The sequence below is a fragment of the Callospermophilus lateralis genome, chromosome 2 (assembly GCF_048772815.1).
Source record: "Callospermophilus lateralis isolate mCalLat2 chromosome 2, mCalLat2.hap1, whole genome shotgun sequence".
Lineage (NCBI taxonomy): Eukaryota > Metazoa > Chordata > Mammalia > Rodentia > Sciuridae > Callospermophilus > Callospermophilus lateralis.
The window spans coordinates 116,209,127-116,218,326 of record NC_135306.1 but is presented as its reverse complement, the minus strand read 5'-3'; positions in this window follow the sequence as shown (position 1 = coordinate 116,218,326).

Here is a 9,200-nt window from a genome sequence, read left to right as displayed (position 1 = left end):
TTTTTTAGAGACAGGGTCTTGCTGAGTTATTTAGGGCCTTGTGAAGAGCCTTCTCAACCTATAAAGGCAATCAGGTTAGGAGCAGAGCAGGCCCTTTGCTCTTTAGCATCTTCCCTTTATCATTAGTGTGTTATCTCTGCCAGGACCCACAGATCTCTTCTACCTGTTTACACACAGTAATTCTTAGCCCATATTTTAATTATTCACTTTCTTTTTTCTTCTTCACATGTACAAGTTTATATTTATCCAACTCCATTTCTACCTCTAATAATTGCACTTCACTTATGTAACAAACATCTTCTAACTCTTAAGTGTTTGCTGTGTTCAAATTGAACAACAGCTTATTCATTAGGCCAAGATTATTAAAAAATTTAGTAAGCCTGTATCATCATTTAAAATGGTAATTACCCTAGGGCTGAGGTAGAGTGCTTGCCTAGCATGCACAAGACCTTGAACTTGATCCCCAACACCACAAAAATAAATAAATAAGTAAAACAAAATAGCAGTTCCTGACCTTTTTCCTCCATTGTGACAAACATGTCAGATGAAATGTATGTATGAGATAACCCCTGTGGTCTGTCTACTCCACAAGTATTTCCTGAATACCCACCATGTGCCTTGTACTAGAATGTGGCCCACAGCTGGATTTATGGCTGAGGTTTGGAGAATCTAGTTATATGTTATATACATTGCCAAATGTGGTAGCTGTGAGGCTCTTTTTTTCTCTTATACTATATTCACTCATTCATTTATTTGAAAAATTTTAAACATGTCTACTTTTTGTGGGGAGACATGCTAGGTGTTAGACATATAGCTATAAGTAATATAGATTGACTCTAATTTATAGGGCTTATATTCTAGAGGGGAAAAGAAATATATCAGACACGAGTGAAAGAGAATTTGCTATAATTTGTTTTTTTAAATTATTTGCAGCTCTTTCTATTTGCCCTTTTCTTTCCCTTCCCTTCCTTTCTGTTCCTGAATAGTTACATCCTAAAGCCAACATGAGAGAAAGTTAGGCATCTGTATCTCGGGGATGGAGAGGACTTGGTGGCTCAGAGTGGGATGTCAGGCCCGAACAGGGTGAGGAAGGAAGTTTGCAGAGGGCAGACTGGGTGCCTGTGTGGCCTGAGCAGCTGAGGAGGCCATCCACACAGGGGAGGGGACAGCAGCAACAATGGGAGACTGGCTGCACACAGGGGATTGATTAAATAAGTAAGCAGACTTAAGATAATGACATCTAGGCTTCTCACTATCGCAGAAGGGGGCTACAGATATAAAAAGAGAGAAGACTAGAATAGACCCCATGATGTTAAATCGAAATTACAAACATGGGTTTCACCTCTTCGCTTTCTATATCAAGTATAGATACACATATGTATCTATGTATGTACATTTTCCACTAAAAGAAACCAGAACTTCTTGAAAAAATGGCTGATTGCAGGGTGGAACCAGGAAAAATACAAGATTTGCCTTGGGTAGTAGCTACAATTAGATAGAAGTAATAAGTTCTGGTGTTCTACAGAATAATGAGGAGCCTAAAGTTCACAATAACCTATTGTATATTTTATGAATAAGTGCAACAGAGGATCTGGAAGTCTTCAAACACAAAGTAATGGTAAGAAGATGGAAAAATATTAATTTCCTTTTACTTTATCTGTACATACTTTATACATGTATTGAAACATCCCACTGTATCCCATAAATGTGTACAGCTGTTATATATTAATCAAAAAATTGTTTAAATGTTTAAAAATGTGAAAAAAAAAGAATAGTTTGGGAACTTTTCTGCTGGCAGAAAGCAAGGAAGTATTTAAGAAAGAGGGGAATATATCAGTAGATCACAGAAGTCTGCTTATAGTGGCCCACTTTGGCTAACTGGGATAATTCAGCATCAAAATCAATAATTACAGTGATAGTATATAACCTATCAGATAAAATGAAAATCATGAGCCCACCCTGATATAAAATAATAAATGAGCAAATCGAAACTTTGATGAAGAATGAGATATTTACAGTTTAAAGTGTCTCCCCCATAAAATGCTCATTAATTACCAAAGCAACACTGCAGGTGGACACCACCTTAATCAATTGATCCATGTGGAGATCATCAATAATGGGGCAAATTAAAACCATAGCACCTAATGTGAAAGGAACACAGCATCACATCTGTGGTATTTCTGCCTAAGTATACAACCTAATGACAAAGAAGCCTCATACAAAAACAAAGTAACAGACATTCTACAAAATAACTGGCTTGTGGACTTTAAGTCTCAAGATGACAAATCTCAAAGAAAGACTGGGAAACTGCTGTGATTAAAGGAGAGTAAAGACAGATGACAACAAAAAGGCACTACCTGATTCTGAACCAGATCCATTTTCTATGAAAGAACACATGACAAAACTTGAATGGAGCCTGAGGATTAAATGGTAGTAATATAGCATACGAATTTTCTGATTTTGATGGTTGTATTGCGGTTATCTAAGAGAATGTCCTTGTCTGTAGGAAACACATATTAGAGTATTAAGGGATGAGGGGATACCAGGTTGGCAACGTACTCTCAGATGATTTGAGGGAGTGTTCATTGTACTATATTTGCAACTTTTTCCTCTTAGAAATACTTTAAGGAGGAGCATTTGCAAGCATTGGTACTATAATCACTGGTAATATATTGGTTACAATACTCCTTGCGTCTAAGTTCAACACACCAGTTTGTTATGATGTTGTGACTGAGGGCACCTGAGAGCCTCTGATGCAAAACAAACATGAATCATTAATAAAGCTATCAATCAGCACCCTATCTCCAGGCTCAGGCATATTTCTCAAACCTTCCTTTTGCCAAGTCCTGGCAGTCTACAAGGAACTATGATGAGCCCCCTGCCAAAGCAAATTCCAAGATTCCTTTCCTCCAAGATTTCCCATTTTTCCCATTGTGTGATCTAGACTAGGAAAGCAAAGAAACAAAAAAACTTCATAGTGTCTTCCAGCACTTAAATTATTTCAATATGACTGTTTCACAAATTATTACAAAGCATGTCATGCTCATATGACTTCTGAACTTGTTCTAAGACATACATAATGGTGGAGATAGAGGTACCAGGTGAAGACCTAGGAAACTGCATACCCAGAGATGAAGAAGCAACAATGCACAGCCCCTTCTTTCTTTCTTTCTTTCTTTGAACAGTGAATTGTTAAGTAATCTTATTTTTTAATCCAGAATTTGGACAGCAGAAATAATGACAAGAATGATTCATCAGAGTAAGCTTTCCAAAATAGAATAAGGTCAGGTTTGAAGTTTCAAAAAAATATTAATCTATTACATTTTATTACCCTTCTGAAGAAATACTTCAAAATTTCTATGATCAGTTACACATTTTAATCAGCAAAATTTATATCAGGGTCTCAAAGTTTGTGTTGTTCTATTTCATAGGCCCTGGTTTGGTTTAAAACAGGATCAAGTAGAATTTATAACTGCTTGATAGTGTAGTTGTGTTAGAGGGAAAGGTCTGTGATCAATTCCTGTGATGCAACTCTGCCAGGAAGCTGGAGGCTGCTTTAATTGCTTACACCACCAGGTGGCAATGTTAGGATGCCATAGAAATTTTACCTAATTTTAACGTTCAGGTTTGGGCATGTAACTCCCTGCAACCATAAAGAGAAGTGGAGGAAGGACATAAGGAGAGATAAGACACTATAATGAAGTAGTTAAAATTCTGGATTCTGGAATCAGGGCATCTAGGTTCTAAGGTCTATTTCTGCCACTTACTGGCTGTGTAATCTTGAACCAACTACTTCATTATTTAAGCCTCAGTTTCCTTATCTCTAAAATGAGTCATAGTACCTATCTGGAAGGCCATGAGAATAAAAATTACAAAATATGTGCAATGCACTTGGTACATGTTATGGGTTGAACTGTGCAAATCCCCCAAATGTATGTATGAAAGTCCTTTTTAGAAACAAAGTCATTGCAGATAAAGTCATTAAAACACCATGTGGGAATGAAGGCAGAAATCAAAGTGATGCTTCTATAAGGCAAGGAATACCAAAGACTGCCAGCAAACCACCCAAAACAGGCGAGATATGAAAGAGACTCTCTCTCAGCCCTCAGAAGGAACCAATCCTGTCAACACCTCGATCTTGGACCTCCAGCTTCCGGAATTGTTAGGAAATAGATTTCTTTTGTTTAACCTACCCAGTTGTACTATTTTTCTATGGCAAAATGAATTCTCTAACAAACTAATACTATGCATGGTAAATGTTCATTAAATATTAGCTGGTATTATTAGCTCTGTATACTTTTAATCTAACTGTACTAAGACAATATTGCTTTTACTTCAAATTAAAGGTCATTTTAAGCTATCATGGATTTATATCTCCTGTCTCTGCCCCCAAATTGTGACATTTCATGAAGGGACTGAGTGTGAAACTTGAACTGTGACTGGAAAGTTTAGGGAACAGGTTTTTCCATGAAACACAGGATACCTGCCACCAATGAACCCTATAGGGTCTCCACTCCTTGGGATGCTCATGGAGAGACCACATGATCACGAGGTCGGGGGTAGGATTTGGACGCCCAGATGTGAATTTGCGTCCCTCTGCCACATGTTGTAAGGAGCTAATATAGGTGTGTTAGTTCCTATTATCAGAGGGCTCTATTTCTATTTGCTGGTTGGAAAATTGGGTATAACAACTTATTAAAAACCTTCTTTTCATCTCAGTGCATATAATTCAGTCACTTTTATTTGAACATTCAGAAGCTGGGAACAGGAAGGCAGCAGAGAAAATGGATAGTAGTGTGTTTCTTTTTCTTTGTTAGTATCTAGAATTTTTAACTAGTTTTATTAAAAATCAGCTATGTAGGATTAAGGCTGAGGAACTTTCCCTAAACCCACACACCTCCTTACAATTACACCTTAGCCCTAATCCCCAAGGCAATGAATAAGAGAGGTAAATAAATTGAGATGAAATGGGTGATATAGCAAGTGAACATACCCAGCCAGCAATTCACCTCAAATCTTCCCTTCTGCAGGCTCAAAAATAGATTGAACCCTGTTGGGTAGGCTGGGGTGCTGTCAGCAGTTAGGTAGATTTGGAATTGGCTCTTTTGTGAATACTACAGAAAAAAGAGGGCAAGCTATTACCTGCCAGGACGGCCTCAAACGGCCCCCTTAAGACAATGCCACAAGTTTCCTCCACAATAGACACCATCACCAGGTTGGACTGGGAGTTTGTGTGTGTGTGTGTGTGTGTGTGTGTGTGTACTGGTGATTGAACCCGGGTCAAGAACATGTATGCTGAGTGACAAAATTTATTTTATTTTTATTTTTTTTTATTGGTTGTTCAAAACATTACAAAGCTCTTGACATATCATATTTCATACATTAGACTCAAGTGGGTTATGTACTCCCATTTTTATCCCAAATACAGATTGCAGAATCACAATGGTTACACATCCACATTTTTACATAATGCCCTATTAGTAACTGTTGTATTCTGCTACCTTTCCTATCCTCTACTATCCCCCCATCCCCTCCCCTCCCATCTTCTCTCTCTATCCCATCTACTGTAGTTCATTTCTCTCCTTGTTTATTTTCCATTCCCCTCACAACCTCTTATATGTAATTTTGTATAACAATGAGGGTCTCCCTCCATTTCCATGCAATTTCCCTTTTCTCTCCCTTTCTCTCCCACCTCATGTCTCTGTTTAATGTTAATCTTTTCTTCCTGCTCTTCCTCCCTGCTCTGTTCTTAGTTGCTCTCATTATATCAACGAAGACATTTGGTATTTGTTTTTTAGGGATTGGCTAGCTTCACTAAGCATAATCTGCTCTAGTGCCATCCATTTCCTTGCAAATTCCATGATTTTGTCATTTTTTAGTGCTGCATAATACTCCATGGTATATAAATGCCACATTTTTTTTATCCATTCATCTATTGAAGGGCATCTGGGTTGGTTCCACAGTCTAGCAATTGTGAATTGTGCTGCTATGTACATCAATGTGGCAGTATCCCTGTAGTACGCTCTTTTAAGGTCTTCAGGGAATAGTCCGAGAAGGGCAATGGCTGGGCCCAATGGTGGTTCCATTCCCAGCTTTCCCAGGTATCTCCATACTGCTTTCCAAATTGGCTGCACCAGTTTGCAGTCCCACCAGCAATGTACAAGAGTACCCTTTTCCCCACATCCTCGCCAGCACTTGTTGTTGTTTGACTTCAGAATGGCTGCCAATCTTACTGGAGTGAGATGGTATCTTAGGGTGGTTTTGATTTGCATTTCTCTGACTGCTAGAGATGGTGAGCATTTTTTCATGTACTTGTTGATTGATTGTATGTCCTCCTCTGAGAAGTGTCTGTTCAGATCCTTGGCCCATTTGTTGATTGGGTTATTTGTTATCTTATTGTCTAGTTTTTTGAGTTCTTTGTATACTCTGGATATTAGGGCCCAATCTGAAGTGTGAGGAGTAAAAATTTGTTCCCATGATGTAGGCTCCCTATTTACCTCTTACTGTTTCTCTTGCTGAGAAAAAACTTTTCAGTTTAAGTAAGTCCCATTTGTTGATTCTAGTTATTAACTCTTGTGCTATGGGTGTCCTATTAAGGAATTTGGAGCCCGACCCCACAATATGTAGATCAGAGCCAACTTTTTCTTCTATCAGACACAGAGTCTCTGATTTGATATCTAGCTCCTTGATCCACTTTGAGTTAACTTTTGTGCATGGCGAGAGGAGGGGATTCAGTTTCATTTTGTTGCATATGGATTTCCAGTTTTCCCAACACCATTTGTTGAAGATGCTATCCTTCCTCCACTGCATGCTTTTAGCTCCTTTATCAAATATAAGATAGTTGTAGCTTTGTGGATTAGTCTCTGTGTCCTCTATTCTGTACCATTGGTCCACCCGCCTGTTTTGGTACCAGTACCATACAAAATTTAAACTAAAATTCCTGAATTGGAATTTTAACTAAAAGGAATTATAAACACACGTCCTTGTTTAGATCTTTATTTGAACAAACCTATCAAAAAAAGATATCTCTAGACAATTGGAAAGATTTGAACATGGACTGAGTATAAAATAGAAGATTTGTCTTTTTTTCTATTGAGGTGATGATAAAGGTGTAGTGGTTTTGTTAAAAATATAAGGTCTTTTGGCTAACTACGTGTACAATAACATGATTCAGAGATTTCTTTTAAAATATGCCAACAAGAAAAAACGGTAAGAGGATAAATGAAATAAGATTAACAAACTTGATAATATCCTCAAATAAGTGAGAGACACATGAATGTCCACTGTATTATTCTCCTTGCTTTTACATACGTTTCTATTAGAAATTTTTTTATTTTTTTATTAATAGTTGTTCAAAACATTACAAAGCTCTTGACATATCATATTTCATACATTTGATTCAAGTGGGTTATGAACTCCCATTTTTACCCCGTATACAGATTGCAGAATCACATCGGTTACACATCCATGCTGAATATTTCTAGAAACAAAATAAGGAAAATTGAAAGGGCAGTTGGGATAGTATAAAATTAATCCTGGCTGTGCTTGTCTGGAAATGTTTTTCATTTCATGTAAAACATTGATGGCTAGATAAGTGCAAGGGACTGCTCTAAGAGTTGGGAGCCTGAGGATGAATAGGAGAAGGTTGGTTTCTGCCTTTGGATGGCCCATGGGACAGCCATGAATTCTAAGGTGAGTCAGATTATGAAGGATGCTATAATAAGGTGTATGTTGAGGGCTGTAGGAGAAAACAGGTTTTTTTTTTATTTTGAGACAAATTTCTAATATAGAGGGGAGTGGGGATAGTAGAGGATAGGAAAGGCAGCAGAATACAACAGTCACTAGTATGGCATGGAAATTTAACAAAAATCAATGGGTTCTCAATATCTACAAAATAATCAGATATAAAGAAAAATGCAAAGATCAAATCAGCTTCTATGAAATAATACTTCGTTTGCAAAGTCCCAGATCCAATGTAAATAGTTACATTCTAGGAAGCTGCTGTGCTCTAGAAAACAACTAGCCAGCTTATGTTTTTGAAAGACTGATTTTTCTTTGTTTTGTTTTGTTCATGAAAGAAAGTGGCCTCTTTCATTTCGCAAGAGATCACTTTTTCCTCCTCCTTTATTTCTTGAAAGGAACTTGCTCAAAATAGCTCGTTCAGGATCATTGAGCCATTTAACAACAAAAATGCTCTTAGCATCTTGGGATCAGCTCTTTTTTCCTACCAATTTGTCCTTCTTCTCCATCCTCCCCAAGATAACTTCATATTTTTCTGCTTTTTTACTAATATAATGGTAAATGTCTCCTCTGTTGGATATCCTCATGAAATGCCTTCATCATCTCCTGAGTTCTAAGGCTCTGTTCCTGGAAAGGGAGAGGTATCATCAGTTAGGAGTTGCCAAGGTTATGAACAGTGAAACCAAAAGGAAGAAAGAAGATTGAGACAAGACATCAGCCCAGCCTACACTGTGGATTTATGAGCCAATCACTTTAGTAATAGGTTCAATATAGGCAGTTGTAAGGCTACAATACTTTTCCTAAATGGATAGATGTCCCAGGATCTTCTCTCTGATCTAAAATCATCAACAAATCAACGGAAAAGTCATCAGAATCAAAATGGAGTCACTTAAGTTGAAACCTAATAAAATAGAATCACAAGACCTTAAAGGGAAAGCTCCCAAGCACACATGCTTATTATAAAAACTATTATAAGATCTCCCTGAAAACTACAAGCTTGTACGAAGGTTACTGCAATCTTTCACACACAAAAAAAAAAAAAGCAAATGACAAAAAAAAAAAATCCCATTTCTGTGAGATTGTATGCCCAACAACTCTGTTAAAATGTAAACTGATACCCCCCGCCTTGTAATTGATCCTTATAACCAAATTATTGCAAAAAGAACTTATGTAGCCTTCCTTAGCTACCTTTAAAAACCCATGTTTTCCTTTACCTCCCCAGATATCTCTATGATTCAGCATAGCACACATCCCCCAGATTTGCAAATTCCCTGCTCATTCCCAAATAAAACTATTTTGCTTTAGAAAGTCTCTCCCTTTTAGTTATTTAGATGCACACTGCACAGAATCCAGTTTGAGCTTCTTATCCCAGCATTCAGTGGCCTCCTGATCTTTCCAATTCCCTGACCTTACTCACTACCACTCCCCTAATTCTAATCAAGACTTTTGCACAAACTCAG